Source organism: Rhea americana, unplaced genomic scaffold, assembly GCF_003343005.1.
Source record: "Rhea americana isolate MKP2758 unplaced genomic scaffold, rheAme1 scaffold_4, whole genome shotgun sequence".
Lineage (NCBI taxonomy): Eukaryota > Metazoa > Chordata > Aves > Rheiformes > Rheidae > Rhea > Rhea americana.
In genome coordinates this window covers 4,590,925-4,614,690 of record NW_028186534.1, presented here as the reverse complement: position 1 = coordinate 4,614,690, position 23,766 = coordinate 4,590,925, and the positions used below count along the sequence as shown (strand labels likewise).

General features: G+C 38.0%; 1 protein-coding gene across 4 annotated transcripts in view; it reads left to right on the top strand.

The window, feature by feature from the left end:
• The window catches only part of SULF2 (sulfatase 2), a 159,934-nt gene that overhangs the window by 67,004 nt on the left and 69,164 nt on the right, over positions 1 to 23,766 (top strand). The window contains exon 1 of one of the 4 annotated variants that reach the window (XM_085314017.1): positions 23,602 to 23,711. The exons of 2 other annotated variants lie outside the window; for them this stretch is intronic. The gene's annotated coding sequence lies outside the window, so the exon portion shown is untranslated. Of the gene's footprint in view, positions 1 to 23,601; positions 23,716 to 23,766 lie in introns of those variants that run through there. One more of the 4 variants, XM_085314019.1, reaches the window with a different exon arrangement.

The following is a 23,766-nucleotide window of genomic DNA, read 5'->3' as shown; positions in this document are numbered from 1 at the left end:
TTAAGCAGTTGCAAAACCCTTTACCCAGCTTCTAAAGGGTAAAAGTCAAAAATCAATAATGTGCCAGTCCTCCCCAAGTGTAGTAGCAGTCAGAGGTAAATGAATGATTAAACATGGTGAATAACAGTGTAATGGAAGACGCAAAGTAGGGAAAAGTGCTCACTTTAGCCTAAACTCAGAGATTTATTGCTGAGTACTACAAATAATGAAATCATCAATCTTCCAAGGACTGAAAAAGGCATCCACTGCAGCCAGTCTAAAATGCAGGGARAGAAATCTTACCTCCTCGTCCTTCCTCATCATTGCCTGTTGTGGTCCAGTTACTCTGTAGTATCAGAATATATGCTGCCTAAGGAAACCAGCATGTAAACTTCGTAGGRTAAATAGGATGCTTTTTATACAGCTCTGCCATATATAATACTGTTCTGGTGGGCAAAGTGCTTTCTATTTACAGATGAGCTATTTTTGTATATTTTTTGTAGTAAATCATTCATACACATAAACATAGATTTTTCTTTTTTTTTTTTTGTTTGAAATTTAGTCACTTATTTGACAGCAGTAAGTCTGTGGTTGTTTTTCCTCTTATAACTAGCCCTAAGTAGGCAGCTGTTAAAATACAATGGCTAATTTATAAAGTACAGTTAATAAAATCACATATGGAGGGAAATATTAATAACTTGGTAGAATTCTGTTCTTTGCTTTAAGTCTCTGGAAGGTCTGGATAGCATAGTATAGTTTGGAAGGTGTAGGCTGCCAGCAAAATAGCATAACTCRTGGGTTTAAGATGTAATAAAGAAGGAAAAAAAATCAAAATTAAAATCTTGCTATGGTGCTTCAGTCAAGTTCTTATCTAACTCTGAAATACATATGAGATTTTGATTCATTTGTTTTTGATGGCAAGTATTGGCAGAAAGTAATGCTGGAGTGATTTTCTTGGTTGCACCACCATAAATTCCAGATTTCACATTTCACATTGAACTTTCTAAAGTTCAGAGGCTTTATTCCAGATTTAGACTCTGTCTGAACTTGGAGCAATTTGGCTAAGGTCCACATTTATACTCCTATTTAAATATCCAGCTTCTCTTAGGTTTCAAGGATCTTGGTAGGTAGGTATGTTATATTAGCAGAGCAGTCATAACAGATTTCTGTTTCTACRGATCAAAATACTGGTTTACTAATATTGCTTTTCTAACTTGATCACTGCATGGGCATAATAGGTGGTCTCAGCAGCTTTGAATTTTTGCTTGTACAGGTACAGCCCTTACTAACTACAGGTTTTTGCCAACTGAATTAGCTCCAAGGTCACAGACCTCACAGCAGCTCAGGTAGCTTGGTGAAAGCCTATTGTTGAAATAGCTTTGTGTTCTGTAGAAGTAATCAAATTCTATTTTCTGCTTAAGTTCTTGAAACTAAATTATTTTGAGTCTTTTTCTATTTTTGTGTAGTATGATTAGTTATTAAAGGAAAATTATTAATAAAACTTTCTGTTCCAAGATGTTAAGACTGCTTGGCAGAGAGGGGAGAAAAGCTGGTATCRATTTCTATGAATGTGCGTAAAAAGATATCAATATTCAAATAAGTGATGCAAAATGACTGACACAGCCGTTCTGTAAAACGGGACTGAGATGATAATTGTACATACTGACACAAAAATTGAAGATTGCTTAAGAAGTGAAGACAGATGCTTTTCAGGGGTATAAGGCAAAGTTGATCATAAAGTTAGCAGAGCTTCTAAGGGATAACTTAGTGATAGAAGCACTAGATACTGCTGAACATCTAAATTAATTCTTTGCTTGGCTGTTCACAAAGGAGAAGACTAACTGAAGACAGAGCAATTTGCCTCTGCCCAAAGAAGAAGAAGAAAAGAAATGGAGTGTGTGTCAATATTACATGATAAAGAAAAGGGGGGGGGTTGTTAGCTGTTTGTAGCTGCAACCTTTCATAATTAAAAGTAGTTAAAAGTAGTCTGTACTCAAAAAGAAAACCTTTCAGGACAGCCCAGCTCCTGCAGGTAATGGTGTTAAGATATTGGCTGAAATTCTGTACTTATAAACATTTGGAACTTGCAACCCAGTAAAGAGGAAGGTCTGTGATAGCTTCAAGCCATTCCTACGTATTGAGAACTATGAATAAGTCTGCATTGCAAAACGTTTTTGGATGTGAACAAGCTCAGGGAAGTGCAGAAATCTTTTTTCCCAGGGCAGGGATAATAGCTGGAAGTGCCTAGGGCCTTCCTAGGGATGCAGCAGTGATCTGCATCTCCATGGTAGCTGTGGCACCAGACCTAATTTCCTGTGGAATAAGTCTCTCCTGGTAAAACTGAAGACTTTTTAAAGGCTCTTTGTTCAGTAGGAAAAATATAGCAGTGATGAATCTCCTGTTTTCTTTCTACCTTTGAATAAACTAAACCTTGATGTGTGAGACCTTACTCTGTCTTTAGCATGAGAAGCCTTGGGGGTGGCCTTAGCTATTTTGAATTTAAGATCTAAAAGCTGTCTCAATTTGGCATAGCTACCTTCTCGCACGGTTACAGTCTAGATACTTAAATTCTTCCTGTGCTTTTAATTGGATGCAGTAGCACCATTCAGGGTTTCATTATCACCATCGTGCCTCTTCTGTCTGCCTCTGTGCATCTTCCCTATAGAACAGCCTTTAACTCGGAGATYGCTTCGCTCCTTGTTTCCTGTTTGTTTCCTTGTGTTTCCCATTAGCTCCTCAGAGAAATTTCTATTCTGATCTACTACCCTTTTGTAGCCTGCTCACCCTAATGACTTACATGGAATCCACTTACCTTGTACGTACCTCTTCTGGAGGATGCAGGTCTTCCCTGTGGAATTTGAGAGATGTTTTACACTTAATTTTATCTAATGGTTCCGTGGGATTTTTTTTTCCAATTCTTTTTCACAGTGAGTTCAGAAAGCTGGTACAGCATGGCCTACAGACATTTTGGATCTCTAGATCCTTTGCCCAGTGACACTTCCCAGCAGTCTAGCAGCAACCTCTCTTCATTTATTACACATGCAATTTGCCATGGGGTCTGGTGTTGATCTTTCAGTCMCATTAAAGTCAACTATTTTAATTTTAACCCTTTGTCTTGGAAGAGCAGAATTTGTACCCTGAGGTGTTTCGCAATTACTGTCAAGTAGYTAAGTCACCGTTATTTCTTTAATGTTCTTGACTAGGCTACAGTGGAATAAATACAAGAAGCAGCTTTCTTGAAGAGCTTGCAAAAGCACTGTCAGAATGATATTCCTCCAATAAAGAGAAACACGACAGCACAGACAAAGGCTGTGACTGATTTGCTTCCTAATCCTGCACAGTGCAGCTTTATCTATGTTCCTGGACAGATCATCTACGATATGGTTGATCAGGCTGCATCCTAGGACTATTTGAATGGAAACTGCCCTGTACTAGACTTTATTACATGCATTCTGCTGTTTCTTACTGGCTGTCATTTTGTGCTGCCTTCTCTTTTTCTTGTCTTTTTTTTGGCTTTTGCTGACTTTTGGATTTTTTTTTTAGGGGAAAAGATCTAAAAACATGGATTTATTTACTGTCTATATTCACAGCTTAGATTTTTTTGATCAGTCATAATTATTCCTTTCTTTCTGCCAGTTTGTATCATAGTTGGGGCAAACATATTCTGGCAGCTATGTTCTTGGAATGACCTTATTCAGTCAGGGAACCGCCACCAGGGATAACTTTGATGTAAAATTATTTTAAAAATAAAAAAATCTACATTCTTAATTTCAAAAAAAAAAAAGAAAAAGAAAAAAAGAAAAAGAAAAGAAAATTGTGTCTCCTGATGCAGTGTGTCTCATCACTCTTCACTTGCAGATGTGGAATTTGGAGGTGGACCAGTGCTCTCGTTAGAGGCTCTGGACCTATGGCCCATGCTTCAGCTCAGGTCATCAGCTGTTCTGCCTTCAGCGGTGGAACAAATTGCCAGCTGAAGTTCTCTCAATCATTTTTCTTTTTTAACTTGGTATATGTTCATTTGCAGTAATGACTTCTCATATGAGCTTCTAGCTCTTTTCCTCCAAGGTGAAGAGTCGTTGAAACAAGGCTGTAGTCCTCTGTTTCCGTCCAATGTATCTTCTGTGCACCTCACTGCAGCACCAGGGAAGCTGGGGGAGCATGGAGTCAAGTCAGAGGAGGCTATAGGCCCTTTCAGGGGCCAGTAAAGGGTAAGCTCTGTCTTGCTGTCAGATCCTGCCAAAGTGCACTGTGAAGGCATGGGCTTTTAAGTTGGACAGGCCTGGAAGTTCTCAAGTCCCTTGATAGCTCCATTGTATGAGCCTTAGCCTGGCTAAGAGGAGGCCCACAGACAGCAGATTTTACTAAAGCACAGGTTAGTCTTGTGACTCTGAGTCCTGCAAAGACAGACCAGTGCTGCTGAGAAAGTGACATCAAAATTGGGCAAAGGATTCTTTATCTTCTATGTCAGAAAAAGTTTTCAGGGCTTTTCTCTTCACACTGGCTGATTCACCGCATTCTCAGTTAGGCTCTGTCGTGAATCTCACTGTTCACAAATGCCTGAACTGCTTGTGAAACCCAATATTGGGATATATGGGAGCAGTTTAACTTGCTTTCCACAGCTTGAGGACTTGGAGTCTGATCAGACAGGAGAGATGCATCTGGCTTTCCCTCTGCGCTAAAGCGTAGGGAGTGCTTCCGGCAATCAGTGACCAAACCGAAGACATCTGAGCTCTTCATTCCCTATGCACCTGAACTCTCAGGGGATTAGACATACAGATAAGAAAATTTTGTATGTTTGAAAGTGACTCTGATTTATCAAGGCTGGGGTGAATAGGGTGGTACTTCCTGTCTGAAAATAGCCAGGGGGAACCTGCAGACTACCATGAGAAAGGAGCCCCTCTGGCCTTGTGGGGGACTCCTTAAGATGTAGTATCTTTTCCCTCAAACGTTGTAGGAGAAAAGGTTTGTTATGCAAAGTTCCTTTAAGGATTTCGCAACAGCTAAATAATTTTTTTTTTAAGTTATTAAAAAAAAAATCATTATGTTTTACTTTCAGAGTTTGAGAAACAGGAATGATACAAGGTGTTTTTCTTTTTTCCCAAAGTCATAAACTGCTTCTGTACAAATTGACCTTTTCCACCCAGCCACTGAGTAGCAATTACTACTTTACAGAGTTGGGACAGAAAGAGAAGAGGCTAGAGGCTTTAATCTTCTAACTTGTGTGCCTCCCCAGTACTCCTGGTACTTCTGGGTTCTTAGTTATAACCCTACAAGATGTCTTTAACTCTCAGGCTCTGAATGTCGGGTGTGGGGAGCCGGAGGGAGTCTATGGCACTCCAGAAAGGAGAGCGTACTTATCTCCCACGTTGTGGGAGCCTGTGTGTGTTCAACAGTATGATGCACTGAGAAAGAGTTTCTCCACCTTAATCCTGAGGCTGTTTGCATACTGCTTTTGTTTGTCTGAATTTGGGTGCACAGAGAGGTTTAGGGGAATATTAATTAAAACTGGAGGCAAACCTCAGCCTTCACTATCAAAGGCTGCACAGCATGTTGTTTATTCACACTGACAACATTTGTGATGAAACGAGCATTTTAGAGAGAGTTCTGTCTTGATATCTAGCAGCTATGGTAAACAGCAAAACAGTCCAGTCTTATTAACTTCCTGTGGCACAGAAGATGGTAGATTTACAATTAAGCAGCTTAGAAAAAAGAACATAGGTTCTGCTCATGTTCCTTGGGTAGACATGCTTATGATTAAGTCTCAGGTGTTAATAAGTCAACTTGCTTAATTGTGGTTAAACTATAATAACCATTATAATTATYATTACCTATGAAAGCTAAATGCAGCTAAATTTTTCCCTCTCTTGCATGTAAAGTACATAATGTATTTTGTCTGCACCAGAAGCTGCTTTATAGCAGCTTTTTCTCTCCYGGAGGCAAGTTCTGTCTGTGCATACTGGGAAATAGTTTCTACACCTCTTTTGGAAGCCTTGCTGCTCATTTTGGAAGGACTGGCTTCATGAAATCTCAAACAATGTTGTAACCATGTAACCATTCATCTTGCTGCTTTCAAAATGACTGGTTGTTGCTGGAAGGAAGATAATAAAATCCCTCAACAGTTGGCATGTAGGACAYTTTGGAAATTTTTTATCAAGTAAGAAACAAGTTTCCTTCCTCAAGGTCTGCTGTAGCATTGCAGGAAAAAGCATGGGAGATGTATGATGAAGATTTGGAAAGTAAGTTAATGTTTGTCTGCTCTGGCATCCTTTTTGTAGGAAGTGATGCTGGATCAGATCAAATCRTTCTAACTTGTCTAAACTTCTGTTTTATATAAAAGGTACTGCTGTACATGAAAAACTTCTAACAGAGAAAAAATTGTTAGGYGAGATGTTTCTCATTCTTCAGACATTGATCTGCTCCCTTGGAATAAATGTGAAACTTCTAACTGACAAAGCTTTGTATTAATACACTTGTCTATAGAGCAGAATGAGCATCTGACCAGTTTACGCTCTTCTATCCATTTGAAAGATAAGCACACTTTATTTATTGACAGTTTTGTCTTACTAGAAGAGTTTCACTACCTATATGGCTTACAAGACAAGTTTCATTTCAGTTCATTATGTTCTCATACCAATTTGAAAACACCTTCAAAACCAGGAAAAGAATTATAGTTTCAAGCTAGGTGCCTTTGTCTGTTGAATGTCAACTGTATCTTCAGCACTGTTTATCTCTGTGAGGAGCTGCTTCAGGAGTTTCTGGCGTTTAGCTGATGTCTCCCAGTGCTGACCTGAGCTGCATTTAAAAACATGTTGGAGCAGACAATGTTTCAGAAATCCTTAACGATGACAGCACCTTTTCACAAATTCGTCAGTCATTAATCATACAATGAATGTTATTTCAGCAGCAAGGGCTTAAAAGAAGGTGTCCATGCATCTTTATTGCTGCTTATCTGTCAATGTCAGTGTGCCAACATCGATAGATTTTACCCAATATGCAACAATAGAAACCTGCATATGGAGGGGCATCCTGTTCTTAAGCACATTAGTTATTCTGATGGTTATTTTTGAAGTTAGCTTGTCAGGTCTCATATTTATTTTTAAAAAGACTTTAGAGATTCTGATTCTTTGAGCATTATTTAGTGAATGCTTAATTCGTGTTACTTTTTTTTTAATCTTCAGAAGCCTTAAATAATTAAGAAAAATCATTTTAACATGTACCTATGGACTTACAAGCTACTACCAAATGACTTGAAATAAATAAATCATTAAAACAGTCTGACACTTTGCAGAGGAAGGTGCCTTGATGAATGGAGGAGTTGATTCAGTTAGGGTAGCAGTGAATGCTGTTCAACGTGATGGGCATGTGCAAAAATGCAAGCCTGGCATATCATAGATGCCACTAACAAAATACCAATATATTTCACGGGGCATTTGAAATAGGTTCCTTTTTTTGYAGGTGCATTATGCCTTACAGCTGTTAGAATTTTTGTAGTATTTTTGTCTTCCAAATGATGAATTTGTATTTCAGAAAAGYAAAAATGCTGTATTTTAATTGAGGCTTCAGGATGCTAAGTGTCATATAAATGCATAAAAAGATGCGGCCCCTTTTCTGGTCTAATTTCATTATAAGCCTTACACATGAGGCTGGAGGTCAGATGATATAGGTTAAATCATTATCTGCTTTCTCTGCAGCTTTCTACGTAAAACAGCCTTCAACATAGCTTCCAATGTGTTTTATTCCCCCTCTCTTAAGGGAACAATGCTCCTTGTTACAGATACACCAAGRAAAAAAGAGGAAGAAGATATCAATATATAAAATGATTTTGCTATGTAAGTCAGAGTCTGGAAAACAAGACTATCACGTAGGGCTTCAGAGTTCCCTGAAAAGGTCAGTATATACACTGTTTTGCCTGCTCACAGCAGGATGGTTTATAGGAGTGTAAACAGATTAGCAAGTTCTCTGYAAAATAACTGACATCTATTTGCTATACAAATCCCTGGAGTTTCTGATAAATGTGTAATATCAGGCTCATTTCTTTAAAGAAACATTGGCACTTACTCAGTGTTCTTTTTGAAATAAAAATCTTTCCCCCTTAAACTATAAATAAATAAATAAACCCTTTTCTCTCACACATACGCCTAGATATTTTATAATTTGTCCCTCTTATCTGTTTTTCTATTTATTTGTTTTAGAAATGAACAATTTTGCTAAAGGGTTCATTTCTTCTGCACTGGAATTTTCCAAGCTGCAGTTTCACAAAATGTCTCACATATAAACTTTGGCTCATTTATTGAGCTTGTCAGGGCATATTTCCTTTGAAAGCTCAAAACAGTCTTGCAGATGCCATATTTTTCCCTCAGACAGTGCAGTATGTGATGACATTTGTTTCTGGAGAGGTTCACAGGACAAGCCATGATTCACTTTTTGAAGATTTTAAGTTTTTTTTTTTCTTTTGCAAAAGATGTACAAGATGTCAGGAGGTTTTTTGGTTTTTATTTTCTTAAACTCCTTGTTTTACATCATTTCAGGCTGCCTCTGCTGAGGCAAACAACCTAAGCAAACAACCTTCATTTCCAAAAACACAATGTTGTACCAGTGACCTAAATGAAAAGCTATCGTCTGCTGCAGGGCTGTAGTGGCTATGCTTTCTAGTTTTACAGAGAGGAGAAGAGAAATTAAAAAAAAAAGGGGGGGGGAAGGCTGTATGTCCATAATTTTTAGTTGTCTTTCCAAATTCATGCTGGGGAGAGCATGGTGCTGTGATACATGTGTGCTACTGCTGTAAATGCTGGGGTGGTTTTCTTTTTTACAGCTATACAGGGGTAGATGTTTAGGTGCATAAACTCTTGTCTTCGGTTAATCTTTGCATCTGATATGAACCTGCAGAGCTTAGAATAAAATACTAATTGTAGCCTTATTGCTTGCAATCTGTTTTATGCTAAAAATACACTCTCTTACAAGTTCTACTTCTCATGTGCTCCTTAGTTTGGAAAATAAATGGTTGGGCCTTTTTTCAAGCCACAGTGCAAGCAATATCAAAGGCTTGAAATTTGCTTAATTTTGAAACATAATTCCTAACAATACAGAGGAAAGCATGTTTTAAATGAATTGCATTACTGCTTATAATATATGTTTTATATTCATGTGTAACTRTAAAGAAAAATTACTTTTATGAAGGCTAATGGTCCTTAGAGTGACAATTTTTCATATTGGATGAGTGACTATCAACTACTCAAACTGCAAGCTAGTTTCCTAAAATACTGCAATTTGAAATAAGACCTGACTGGGAGAATATGAGTTTACGCAATATGGGTGTAGAGTACTACTTTTTCTTTTTAAGATGAAAGCCGTAGGTTCTGCATGTTCTGCCTGGGTATGTGCAGCGTGCCGCCTGTGCTAGAGAACAAGAAAGGGAGCAGAACRGAAGAATAGAGGTGAAAATTTGAAGTACGTATCTAGAGCATGGATCGGTTCTGGCCTGTCAAGGTAWTCTGATAAGGGCCTCGCCTGGAGAGAGAGCAGCAGGGGAGGTAAAGTTGATGTGGGCTTTTGTGCCGCAAACAAGCAATGTGCCTTTTTTGGGTGCGATGAGATATTTTGTCGTTTTCCAGAATGCTACAAGCCTGGTAGCCATCCAGCTTTGCTGACCTTGGGTGGCTCAGATTTTGGAGGGGGTTTTCAAATGTTGAAACTATTTAATTTCTGTTTAATTCTTATACCACTTGTATAAGCRTAATATTTTAGCACCTGCCAGTAGCAAAACAGGTGACTTGAATAACCATTGCCACCTGGGTTCATTGTCTTGTTCACCTTYGTTCAGGTTAAAGAATTGGATGTGCAATATAATTCTTGGTTTCAGTAGATTTCTTTTTGATTTAAAGATGAATAGCATAGGCTTTTTATTATAAAAAAAAAAAAAAGACATGCATTTAGCTCTTAATGGAGGTGAGGTTTGAATTTTTTTTTTTTTCTCCAGAGCAATGTCTTGTCAGAGAAAAGAATCAGGAATTATTGACCCCGGTTTCCTGTTGCTCTGCATGTGTATGATTACTTACATTAGCACAGGTTTAAAATGAGATGGGCAGCATTATGTGCAATGTTTTACACCCTGTGAGTACTTAACTACTGAAAGTAGAGGTAAAGGTCTGCTGCTTTGTCATGAATCARACTGTGGTCTTGAATGGATGACCACATTTTGCACTGGCTCCCCAGTGACAGAATGAGGATAAGAGTAGTCAACACAAGAATACCCAAGTTGATAACTAGGTTTCTACACTAACTTGTAAATAAAACTCCGTAATTTGAAACTGACTTTGAAATTGTCAGACCTGAATGCTTCAGGCCARTCTCTGTTCCACATGTTTGTGTTTAAAGTGTTCTGGTGGGAGTCATAGCTTTAGATTTTGAGATTCGAAMGTTTTGTTTCTTAAGGCTTTTCCTTTTCGCTCCTGAAACCACTGATAAGGAGACTGAATCCAGTAGTATTACTTGTGAACTTCATAACTGTAGCGATGTTTCCTTAAAAGCTCTGTAAATGGCAGGACTTGTTAAATCTCTATTTAGATRCCAGTATGTAAAGCTGTTATATCAGCAGGATCACATCAGGTGGGTGGAGAAGGCTGTATGAGTGTTTTCTGCCGTGCATGAGCTGTATGAAGAAATACTGGCAGCGAAGCGGTATGGGCAAATGTAAACCAGAATGGCATTCTAGTCGTGCATTTGTTTTCTCTTGCATCTAGTACACAGTCTAAAGACATATAGTGTATTTTTGATACTGTCTATTCATCAAACCTCTCTATTTTACAGAATCTTTAATTGATAATCATATGTGTTGATTTTCACTTCAGTTGACTGAGTTAAGAAATGAAACTCTGGCTGCTACCTACTTCTTCCCTTTTCTTGTTTGGGTCTAGTTAACTCCTCTTTCAAGGAACATTTTTTTTTTTYYTTYYTTTTTTTCCATCATGGCTTTCCTGTTATATGTACCTGCCTTCAGTGTTGGAGCTTCCTGCGTTCCCACTCTCCAGAGGCCAGCTGAAGGAACAGATCCAGTATCAGATAGTTGGACTGCAGACCGAAGACTTCCTGAATGATGGGAAAGTGGGTGGGACAAGGAGGAAGAGTGTGGTGGAGCTAGATGCCCGCACACATTAGTGACATGAAATATCTTACATCCATAAGTCTAATTCTTTTAAGGAAGCTTTTGGAGAGGGAGGTGAAAGTAATTTGACTTTTATCTCTACTGTGGATTACTAGTGACTATCAACTTTGAAAGTGACTTTGTGTTACTGTCATATTTTGCAAGTTTGCTGGTTGCTGCCCTCTGTTCCTTTTGACTGTATTTTAAATGARTATTGGGGGATGAGGAAGGGGCTGGGAGAACAAGGTGCCTCCTGAATTCTTATAAATCTGAAGCAATAATTTAAAATCATAATGAATAAACACTTATCTTCTTGCTTGAAGATGCTCATTAAGGTCATCTGCTCTGACTTCATCCAGCTCCACAGAATTATTTATTTAATCTACTTGATTTTTGTGGTAAGTCATTGCAAGACTGCAGCCGTGTGTACAATTAAGTCAGGGGAATTAAAAAGAAGTATTAATGAAGTTGTAGAAGTAAAAGATGCTGGACAGTCCTTTACAWGCTTTTGATGATGCATCAACGTTGATTTGTTGCTAAAATGCAGTAGTTGTCAAGTACATGGGAGTGTTCTCCAGCCATTTGAAAACTTTCTTCATTGAAATCAAGATAGCATGAGACCCAAATGTTATCTGTTTGACATGTGGCCTCATATACTTGCTWAATATTGAAGAGTAGCACTGTTTGAGTTTTTGATATGTAGGAAAGTATGTGAAAATGCAAGCTTCATATTATAAACATTTAATTGTATTTGAAGAATTCTCAGCACTATATGTAATTTGTCTATTATAGTTCAAACTCTTTAACTTGGGAAGTGCTGCAAAGCTATTCATGTCACTCAGCATTTATTTTTAGAGCTGCAGGTCAGTAAGAACTTCTAATGCTCTGCTATAATAGAGATAGTGGTATTATGCTTCGTTGTAGCTACGAACATCAGTCTCACATGCAGCTAATATTATGCCCCAAGGAATAGCCATCCTAACTATAATCCTTAGACTTTATGATAATATGTCAGGATRGAGACAAAATATTTCACTGCTTAAATTGCAGAAAGATTCATCATCATATAAACACAGATGTAGAACGACCTGTGAGACTATTTTTAAATGCAATGCATTTCAAGTTGTAAAAACTGAGCTTGTTTATTCTAATCTTACTTAATAGTGCTGCTAAACATAACCTGTGATTTCATGTACGCTGCCTCAGCCCTGTGTAATTGGACCATTTATATGATGATCTCTTTTAGTAGAAGTGGGAATAAGCACTGAGATAAACAGGTTGTTTCTGTTAACAGAGGTGACATGTAAAAGAGAGAACAGGGAGCTGACTTCTGTGCAGGAAGAAGATGGGAGGTGTCTTAAGCAAAATCAAAAGAAGCTAGACAATACAAAAATCCGATTACAGTTAATAGTTATAGTGTGGATATGGATATTTGCCACGGTATTTAATTGTTCCTTTCCATTAAACTGTTCAAGCTACTAAGAAACTTGTGCTCTTACCTTACCTAAGTTCATGTGTATAGTAGTCACTATGGCAGGTCTTTTCCCTGGATTTTTCGCCAAACTTAGCGAGAGGAGAAAGAGATTGGCACATTGCAAACTGAAGGAGAAGGAGGGCTTGAAGTATCTGCTATAAAATTTCCAAGAATTATTGCTTTGAGGTTAGTTTTAAAAGCTATAGGGAGCACATGCTTTCTAATACAGCCTGTTAAAGTATTTGTCTTATATTTTTCTCTGTATTTATGCCTGATAGGTAAATGCTGACACTCCCTAGCATTTGCAGATCGTGTTTATGTGATCATTAAGATCAGATTGGTGCAGTACTAGATCATCTGGAATTAAAAACTAGATCTAGATCTGACTTTTTTCCAAATTGAGTCAAGCTCGTGACTTATTCTGGTAAAATTGTGGGAGAAGTAGTAATACCTGATTTAGCATAAACTCTCTTGGGATAAAGTTAGCCCTATAATGTTTTTAAAAGTGTCTGAACTGGCGGAATGGCTTAAAGTCAACCGTTTTTGTTTGTTTGATCCATTCAGGCTACCCTAAAATGTGATACACCATTTTTCAAAACTATGGCTGTAGCTGCAAGGAGTCTTCTGTCACTCAGCTTGAGATTTGTACCTCCAAATTTGTCAGCCATCTGCTCACAACTGGGAATGTATTGGGGTAAATTAGAACTTGTTGAATTTTTTTGAGGAGAGAAAAGAAGGAAAACAAACACTATTGGAAGGAAAAGGTTCTGGTCAGATAGGGAAATGTTTAAAAAGTCAAAAAAAAAAAAAAAAACTGATCACAAGGCACAAGGCAAAAACTTATGTGCAGGGGTTTCTGACTTTCTTCAGATAATGTTAGCACAGTACAGTTTCTCAATAATTTGAAGAAGATGTGCACACACACTTGGGTATCGGAGCATCCTCRAGACATTTTGTTGTTAGGCACAAACTTGTATATGTATGCAAATTTTGTGACTAATTATCATTGCCTGTAATCAGCCCCGCAACAGACAAATCTGCATTATGTTTAAGTTTTAATAAACTTTTTAATCTCTTAAGATCTTTTAGAAAGGAAACCAATTAAAGACTGATGAAAGAGACTYGGCTGGAACATGATATCTTCTTATGCATCTTAAACATTTCACTGCATTCCCTYCCCCCTTTTTTTTTGTACTTGGGCTGGTATCTTTGATCCTTAGTGGATCAAAGTAAATAGGCTGCCTATTGATTGGTGTAGCGAGATTGTCAAGCATGTCTGTCCATCCTAAATACATTGGTATTTTCATCGTTGCCTCCCTCTCGCCCAAAATTGAGAAGAGCTGGAATAAATTCCAAGGTAGGTCAGTCACCTGTAGTCATGTGATTTTAACAGAATTGTTGTTTGTTTGGTTTTTTTGAACTTCTTCCTTTTGTAGTTGTTTCCTGCGTGGCTCTTGAACAACTGGGTGACGAGCTCTGTGTCATTAATATGGGCATGTTTATCTGAATCTTCAGACAACCCAGAATACCAGATGTGGAAAACACACACTGTTTCACTAAGGTTGTGCTGAGGAGTGGGAGTTCTTTCTAACACCAGCAGGGACATAGGTCTGGGGAGAAGGTTATTACCTTGGGCCCTGTACCCTCTCCCSTGTTCCCCTCTACAGAAACATGTGCACATTGCTTATTCAGGTAAGTGYTGGAAAATAACTTTGTGCCCACACAACGCATACATGTGCACACACGTACGTACCTCCCATGTGCTGGCATTTCAAGAACTGTTAGGACAGGATAGTTGATATGTCCTGATGTATATATAGAATTTATTATGAGCRAGGCAGATGCTTACAGATTGTGTGTAACCTAGAGATTTAATCCTGGCCTAGAGACTTTAATCGCTTCCGATTTGGTAACACACTGCTACAGGCGTAGATGTTGTATAGTGAGTCTATGCCTTCTGGCAATAGATTTGCTCTTGTCTGTAGAGCCCCAGAGGGTTTGCAGGCTTTGAGCTGGAAACTGCTAGCCTAGCAAATAAAGCAACAGTTTGGAGCCCAGAAGATCTGTTCCCAGGTCCATCACTGGCCTCTTGAGTTGACTCTGAGTGAGTCACTTAACCTTTCTAAAGCTCAGTTTTTTGATTAGTGTAACAAAGATTCCATAGCTCATTTGTAAACAAAAAAAAAAAATAATAATAAAAAAACTTTGAGATCTAATTATTGAAAGTAATAGGTAAGAAATAAAAGTTATTATTAGAGAACTTAAGATAAGTTAAACTAGTTGAGCTAAAAATCTAACAGAGTTAAAACTGTTATGTTTTCATCTATAAAAAGCCAAATGTTGCCAAGTATAAATAAACTGCAAAGTCTGGTGACCTCAAATCTGAACTATATTGCCAAAAGATAATACAATGTCGTGGTGCAGATGTCATCTTTCTGCCTTGCAGAATCAGCCAAACAGCAGGCTTAGGGTTTGGATTGCAAGAGAAGGTCAAATACATAGGGAAATGCCGGTCATTCACACTTTATACTCAAATCTGGCAGTCTGCAGCAGTAACTCTGAAAAACTTTTGCTGTTGTTTCCCCTGCAGAATTTAAAGCATTTGGATTCATCCAGGCAGTTCTGCATGGGCTTGTTCCAGAAGATTGATATTCACAGTTTGTATGCTGAAACATGTCAAATTTATGCTGAGCTGCAAAGGAGGCTCAGCCCAAAAATTTTGTTCTAAACTAAGTTTTTGGATTAAAACCTTTTACTTAATAATAGAAAAACCCGAAATACTACAGTACTAACCTTAGTGATTTGAATTCCAAAATTCCAAATGGGAACTTTTTTTTGAAGTTTATGGAATTGCCTTTTTTTTTTTTTTAATAGAAAAGTTGCAAGCTGCAAATTACAGCTTTGTCTATTGGGAGATCAAATACCAGGGTTTATTTTAGAAATAGCTATTACAGATAGCTATGGAAAAAGAAAGGGGGATTTTTAGGTGGGAAGAGGAGGAAGAATTAGTTGGGAGCAGAAAGTTCCAAACATAACTTTTTTGTCTTTAAAAATCTCAGTTGAACAACTTAAAGGAATATACATCATTCATCTCTCTGCTTTTGAGGCTAATTTTGACAGATCATTTGCTGAAGTCTGAGAATACTTTCAAAATGCTATATTTTTCTTAAAAATTGTAATTTTAAACAAAAGCAACACTTAAACATTATTTGGACTCTTAATTATTTAGAATTTTACTGGACTTGATATCTCTTAATAAGTATACTTAAGTAAAAAAGAACTAATTTTTTCAGAGAGCAGTTTATCCCAATTGTTAGTGAAAAGTATTTTTCATGGTCTTTGTAGGGCTTAAACAATATGTTGAAGTAAGTGCTGTGTATCGTTGCCTACACAAACTGGAAAAGAAGATGAAATATTGCTTTTAACTTCTTATCATTCAATTTAATACAGTTCAAATAGAGATGATCTTCAGAGATATTTAACTTTACTATAAAGAACCATTACTGTCCATAAAAATTTAATGCGTTTTCCACGGTTGTTAGCATTTGAAGTGTTATCAACATCCTTCTGGCAAATGACACGCTGCTTTAAAATTCAAACACCTAACTTATGCAGCATTTAAAAACAAACATTCTAGACAGGTGCTAGCTGATRTAACTTATTTTGCTTTTGGCTTGATAAGCCTAAGACTAGGAAATTATTTACATATATTTCTCCTTTTTTCCATTTTGGATATTGGACTCGCATTTTGCAAGGATTTTATGCCCAAGATGGTTCTTAAAAAATTAAAATTACTCTAGGGCATTTTAGAGGTTTTTAATCATAAAACTGGGAGTCTTTAATAGATTCTCATTTAGTAAGTGTGTCACAGTGCTTTTGCTGAAATATTTTTCTGTTCATTTAAATGCTTTCTTGCCAGTAAGATATACTAGGCTATTTCAGTTACTTTGTATTAGTGATGTAAATCAGAGCATAACTTGGCCTGTGATCTTGTGTCCATTCAGAGATAAACAATCCTAAAGTCTGTAAGAGTAGGAAATTCACCTTGGAATTGTGTATTACCACAAYCAGAGCTTTCAGATAAAATTTTCCACTTTAATTCACAAGAGTTCCACCTTCTTTTAGTCTATTCACATGGAAATTATTGTTAAGCTTGAAGTTTGTTTTGACCTGTTTCTTTGCCAGTAGATAAAATGCAAAATGTTTTTATACTGACCTATAAATATTGTCATGTTACCAAATATTCATTCATACTCRGAGAAGAGCAGTTATTTTTTGCTTTTACTGCTATTACTGCTAAAAATCTGTGAGATGTCTTGGCAGATAGGTCAGAAGCTGTGTGCTGATATTGCAGCGTGCTTGGGGTCTGTTGGTTGGTTGGTTTTGAAAACCAAAGAGCCAAATCTTCAGAAGGGAATTTTGAATTTAAGAGCACATTTTAACAAACTGATTGGTATCTACAGTTTAAGTAACAGCTTTATAGCGTATGGCAAGAACTTTTCCAACTAAGAGTATCTAGTCCTGTCTTGGAAAACAAACAAACAAAAAAYAAAACAAAAAAAACCTCCTTAATTCCTGCAGAAATAAGCTTGGGTATTTTTCCTGTTTGACAGGAGAGTGGATGATTTCTGTCATACTTCAGAACTATCAAGTTTCTCAATAATTGTAATTGTAATCAAGCATGAGCATAATAAGGCTTAATAATAATATGAAGTTAATTAAAGTGCAAATCAAAAGGTTGTATTACCAAGCATCAAGAGAATTCAGCCACAATTTCCTGACTTAAGATAACTACAAAAATTTTTGAAACTGTTTCCAGTGGGTGCAAAGCACTTCTGAAAAATCAGTTTGCTCCATTTTAGGTGTGTGAATGAGACTTATTATATGAGAGAAATCTGACCTGTAATTTGCTATTTACTGGTAAGAGAGTTTGCAGTTATAAAAACATAGACTTTGCTTCTACAGAAGTTAGCACTAAAATTCTTTCTGAATTTAGGAGTGCAGGATCAGACCATCATTTTTAAGTAATGACTGAAATCAGAAATAATATATATTCTAAGCTGGGAAGTGCCAGCTGTGATGTTTAAATATTGGGGTATTTTTGTTTGTTTGTTTTGGTTTGTTTGTTTAAGAGAGGCCGGTTGGGTTCAGTCTGGTCTTTGCCAAATACAGCTGTAGCCAGCAATGCTCCTGCAACGAAGACAAGTTGTGTTCCTCTTGTATGCTTTCGCCTAACTGAAGTGAATTCCAGTTGCAGCCGTTTGTTTTTCTGCAGCCCCTGTGCTCAGAACAGGTCCGTGGGAGTGAAGGTACATGCGCTCCCTGCTGCGGCTGCAGTAAATTCACCTGAACTGAAGAGCCACAGGCCAAATTTTCCTATGGCAGGGAGCTGCAAGCTCTACACCAGGTTTCTTYTCCAGTTTGGGAGCTGCTCAGAGGCAGGAGGTGAAGATGACCGTTCCGAGGGCCAGGGTTACGTTCAGATGAGGCCTGCTGCTCCATCCGTTCTGTACCGGTTTGTTGTTTGTTTTGGTGTTCCAGCGGTTTCAAATCTGAGCATAGTTGTTATTAGAGAGTCGCAAACCTTTTTGTTTTTATTACAAAGTTTACTGTTTTTAGGAAGTGTTATTTAAATAAGGGCGACTGCTATCAACTTCTCTGTTGTACTTGCTCTTACTAGAACTTTTCTTTGGTCTTGCGTTTTGTATCGCGTACGACTTTCTGATGAGAAGCGATTGTAACTAACCATTGGTTGAACAATGCATTCGGTTGACTCTTGTGCCACTGTTTTATATCCTTGCATTTTCAGCATCCAAGTATCCAGATAGCAGGCTGACTTTACACCCTACTGAAATGTGGTGAAAACTTGCAAGTGAAAATTAGATGTGCAAAAATGTCTGTCCAGTTCTTTATTAAATCAATGCTGGGTTTCAAATAACTCTTCTAAAGAGAAAAAGCAAGGTTTTTTTTATTGCTTACTTAATGTTCTCTTTTCTTCTCTATATGGGCTATGTGACCAACAGTGCTATATTGAATTTACATCTTCTGTATAGATTTTCAGATGCATCTTTGAGCCTTATTAATAATTTTAATACTCAGTACACATATATTAATCTTGTATGTGAACTTCAGAATAATTCTAATAAATAGTGTTTACTTATTTTTGTTTGGCTTTCCAGGAGAGATTTATTTTGTTATCCAACTAGATAAATTACCGCTTTTATCAGTGCACTGGGGTATCACTTTTGCTATGGCTACAGCTTCCCCGTCACCTTTGCCTGATTGTTATTTACTCTTCAATATTTTACTAAGTGACTGCATCTACTGTTGTGAGTTACGATCAAAATGTATTTGATTAATCTTAGACTAGAATTATATTAATGGATTCTTGATACAATGTAAACATTTACTCGGATAGTTGTAGTTAATTTCATACAGTATATTATACTTAATCCATATTTTCATGTTTAGGAGGATAATGCATTCCTTTGCTTAGCATTTGAATCAGTACAGCAGTGAATGTTCCCCCTTCCTTTGCTCATTAGCTGTGGTGTTCTTTCATTTCCATAATGCCTCAAAACGTATAAATCATTTTCTCCATAATGTGATTGCATATTTATAGAAAGCACAACTTCACTTTAAAAGATAACATTGGAGCAATTGACCACAAAGTTATGTTTAGCAGGATGATGCTGGGGTCCGCRATGAAAAACCCATGCAATGTGTGTGATCAAGGAGCTGAGCATTAGATCCCATATTGTACTGTTTATGGCCTCCTAGTAGTATTCTGATTTGTTGTGGATGCAGTAGTTGCATATTTTATACAACTGAACTTGCAGCTGTTAAAGAAGTAAAAAGTTAAACTCTGTACTGGGATGTGTTCAGACCAGTGTAATTGGTGTAACTCTAGAGTGGTTAAAGTAATGAATTACACTGAGAAAAAGCAAGTGAGATCAGACTTGTTCTGTTGCTGGCTTTACTTCTAGGTCTTTAAAGGCAGTTCTGAACGTGTGTGTATATTAAAAACAAAGTAGAGAAGTCAAAATTACTAATGATTTGAGAGGTTTACATGTGATGAGTAACTTCAAAGATAAAAGATTAGCAAGTCTGAATAAGAGTTGTAAGGCAYTGACTGCGATATTTAAAAATGCGTAAGTCAGTCCTTCTTTTCTATCTTACGTAACACGAGAAGAAAGCAATATCCTGAGCACTGAAAGCATGATCTGTTTGGCAACAGGGAAGAACACATGCCTCATATAGCACATTGCCTTTCTTCTTCTGTCTTTTAGGTGAGTTTGGGGTTTTTTTTGTTTTGTTTTGGTTTTTTTGTTTGTTTGTGTGGGGTTTCTGTTTTAGGACTTCAGACTTTCTGTGACTGTCTTCTCATTTTCCAGAAGCTGCTTCTCTGCATTGCCAACACGCTGCTCTTCCTCCTGTGCTCCAAGACAGGGGGACAGTTCCCTGTGAGTTCCTGTTACACGCCTGAGTCCCAGCTGTCCTCTCTGAACTGATGAAAAGATACTGGTGTGGAGCGCCAGTATCTGCCACGTGGTTCACAGTGGCTCCCCTTTGGTTCAGATGGGTTCCCCAACAAATCCCTGTTTTAGTGAATATTGCAGCATGCATTGTTCAGTATATATATCTGTGCTGCACTAGTGCCAAGTAAGGTGTGCAGAGAAAATATAGACTTGATTTTAAGAGATTTAGGTGTCTAACAATGCAGACGGATTTATGATGGTGTTCAGAAAATGCCTGCACATCTATTTCCTCCTAATTTCAATAGACTGTTGGTATATTGTGGGATATTTTCTTTTCTTTTCTTTTTTCTTTTTTAAGTTCTTRGATGTATTCTCTACCTCTCAAATTTTGAAAGACATCGAAAAATCTTTCCCAAGATGACACAGAAAATCTTAGAGGCAAGGAGCAGAACTTGATGTCCTAAATCACTCTACTTTCTCCCTCCCCCGTTGCTGCTGCTGCTTTCCATGCTACCCTCTGTCTAGAGCTCAGTCTTTGCAGAGGTGTCCTTACACAGTATTAAGCTTCATAGGGAAACTACAGAACGTGTACTTTCCCATTGTAACATTTTCTAAACATTGATTTTTGTCTTTTTAAGATTAATTTTCTTCAAGTCCCTGTTTTCAATTATATCCTGTGTTTATAAACAAAGGCATTGCCTGCTCTTGTGACTTCTTTTATATTCAAAATCATACGAAGTTTTACCTTTTCTGCCTGCAGCGTGTTTTAAAATCTGGCCTTTCCTTTCTCCTCTGTCTTCTGGAGTCTCAGAGCTAGTGAAGTCTCTCCCGCTTTGGCTTGTTTTCCTTGCCTTTTACTCCTTTCCATGTCATGCAGACTTTTCCCTGCTAGATAAAAAATGTTATTCTTTAAATCTCATTTTCCTCATAGCCATCATCCTTGTAAAACAATGCTCCTACATTTATTCTCCTTTTGATTTTATTCTTTTTGTCTTGTTGCCTATATGTTATTCTGAGGTCTCCAAAGTTGTGTGTACAACTGATACTAGTGATCTAAATATCTTAGTCTATTAACATTTATTAATATTTGAAGTACAGTAAAATAATTCCAAGCTGTTAAATGACTTGCTGTGAGAAATGTAGTTGATGCACAGTGAGAAAGCTGTGGTGTGGCGGTGAAGGTTGTAAACTTGCTTCTTCCCTTTGTCCTTTGAGCTCCTGCTCTGATGCGATGAGCCCTGTACAGCAGTGGAATCCTTTTTCAGGCAGTGAATGAATCGAATTTGTTTATTTAAAAAGTAGATACCTGCACAGTTCTTTCTCTCTCACACCAACAGGCTTTCGGAGCTGCTTGTTTTCCAGTGATTTCACACAGTACTGTTACCCCAGACTTCAAATAAGACTCAGGTTTATGAATGCGTTTATATTCTTCACATTTTTGGCAATGGGAAAACCAGCTGAAATCACTGAAATGCTTTAACTTTGGAAACTATTCACCAAGCATGTATAGTAGTTGTTAACTGTTGTGTTTTGTAACAGTGCCAGAACAAATTCTTTTAAAATACATGAGATGGAAACCCCATTCACTTCAGTAGGAAGCACCTTACACTTCACAGGGTTGTCACGAACCGGGGGGTATATTATCCTTTTAATGCACTTGCATAACTCCCATTAACGTTAATGGAAATTACATGCGCTCACTGGGAGGTACATACAACCTTTTGTTGAAATGAGTGATCTATTGTGGCAGATTTGCCAGCGATGTTAAATCAAATTCTAGATTACTATACTGATGTCACTGATACTAATTTTAGTGTCTTTGCTGATTGGATTTTATTTTAATGAAAATTCACAACACAGCTTTATTAGGTCCCGTGTTTCTTACAATGGAAAATCCCATTTACTATGCTCTAGAGAAGTTATGCTTTAAGAAGGGAGATTGCATATCTTTTCCTTTGATGGAAAATGTGAATCATTGTATAGTAAACTTAATATTATCGTTTGACTTTGTAATCCCTGCACTGTTTGCAGGCTCTTTAAAGATAGTTTATAGAGTTTACGTATTGCAGGTGGCAAGGTTAGGACAGAGGAATGGAGCTGCTGGTTTCTGTGCTTGGCCTGTTCCTAGAAATCTGTTGGCTGTGGGTTACTCACCTGACTTACTTGACACTTACTCTTTCCTTTCTAAAATGTGCCAAATCAGAACACTTATCTCACAGATGTATTGTAAAACTTAATCAGCTGTAAATTGATCCGGAGATAATCCTTACTAGTAAATGGTCAAATGTTGCCTTAGAAAGCAATGTAATTTTTATCAATGTGTTAGCCAGATGTAACCCCTGTTTTACAGGCAGCTTTTGTACTCATATAATTCAATGTGTAAGGGAGTGGTTTATTTATACTAATACAGTTATACTGTTGCAGCCCCTAGTGTGGATGYAGTTGTACTGACATAAATTGCCTCCACTCTTAGAGTTTACTGATGTTTCGGTAGGAGCATACTTGGTACCTTAGCAGAGATGTAACTGTTTGAGGGAGTTGCACTGTTTTTGCTGATTTAAGTTCAAATCTGTGCATAACCAAGCCTCAGAATAATGAAAAAAGTCAAGACTATTAGACTTATGCAGAGAAGTCTGCATTAGCTCATTGGAAATAACATTTGTTCTGAAGCAAAACTCCAAATAAACTGTAGGTGGAATAGAAATGTGTTTGTTTTGTGGGGTGTCGTTTTTTTCTTTTTTTCTAATATCCTACATTGCTTTTCAAAATACACTGTGTTCACTGTTTAAGTGAACGTGTGTTTTGACTTCAGTTGTGAAATTATATCTGGTGTTTGCTCCTCTTCTTCCATTGATTGATCTTCTTGCGCAGAAAAGCTATATCCTGTCCATTTTCAACCACATAAACTCTTTTTCACTGTAGCATCATTTTATGATAAAAGGCTTGTGGCACAGCATTCTTTTTATTTTTGGATGTATATTTTCTAATGCCTGCTTTAACGATGCAAATTCAAAATTGCAGAACTTGCAGACACAGTGGAATTTGTGATCTGTGGACAATTCAATATTACATTGATTTTTTTTAAGTATCACTGAGTTGAGAGCTAGCCTATGTTACATGTGCGATGCCATCTCAGAATGGGACTGCTTGAAGAAAAGTTAAAACTTTTTTAAACACATCAGCGTGGCCACCTGTTTGAAAGATATGCATGGGGATTCCTTAAACGGTAAAGAGCGTCAGTAAACTCCTTTAATATTAAAGCCCAAACAGCTCGAAGGCTCGGCAGCAGAAGGTAATACGTGCCGCTGGTGCAGGTGGCACCTGGTGCGGACGCAGCCCCGGCTCCGAGGAGCTCCGCGGCGCGTGTCGCGGGCGGCCCCGGCCCCGCCAGCTCTGCCCGCGCGGGCGGCCCCGGCGCGCCGAGAGCCGCCGCCCGCGCCGCCGCCGCCGGACTTTGAACGAGCCGGGGGCTGGCGGAACAGGTTTCCTCTCCGCGCCGCCGGGGCGTTGCGTCAAGCCGGGGAGGAGGATCCCCGAGGCACATGAACTTTTTAAAGGGGAAAAGAAGAAGGGCGAGCAGGAGGTGGAGGCAGGAGGCGGCGGGGGACGGCGCCCGCCCGCCCGCGCGCTTCCTCTGAAGGTTGGTTGGGCACCGCGCCTCGGCCGTGCCCGGCGCTGCGGCGGGAGGATGCGCG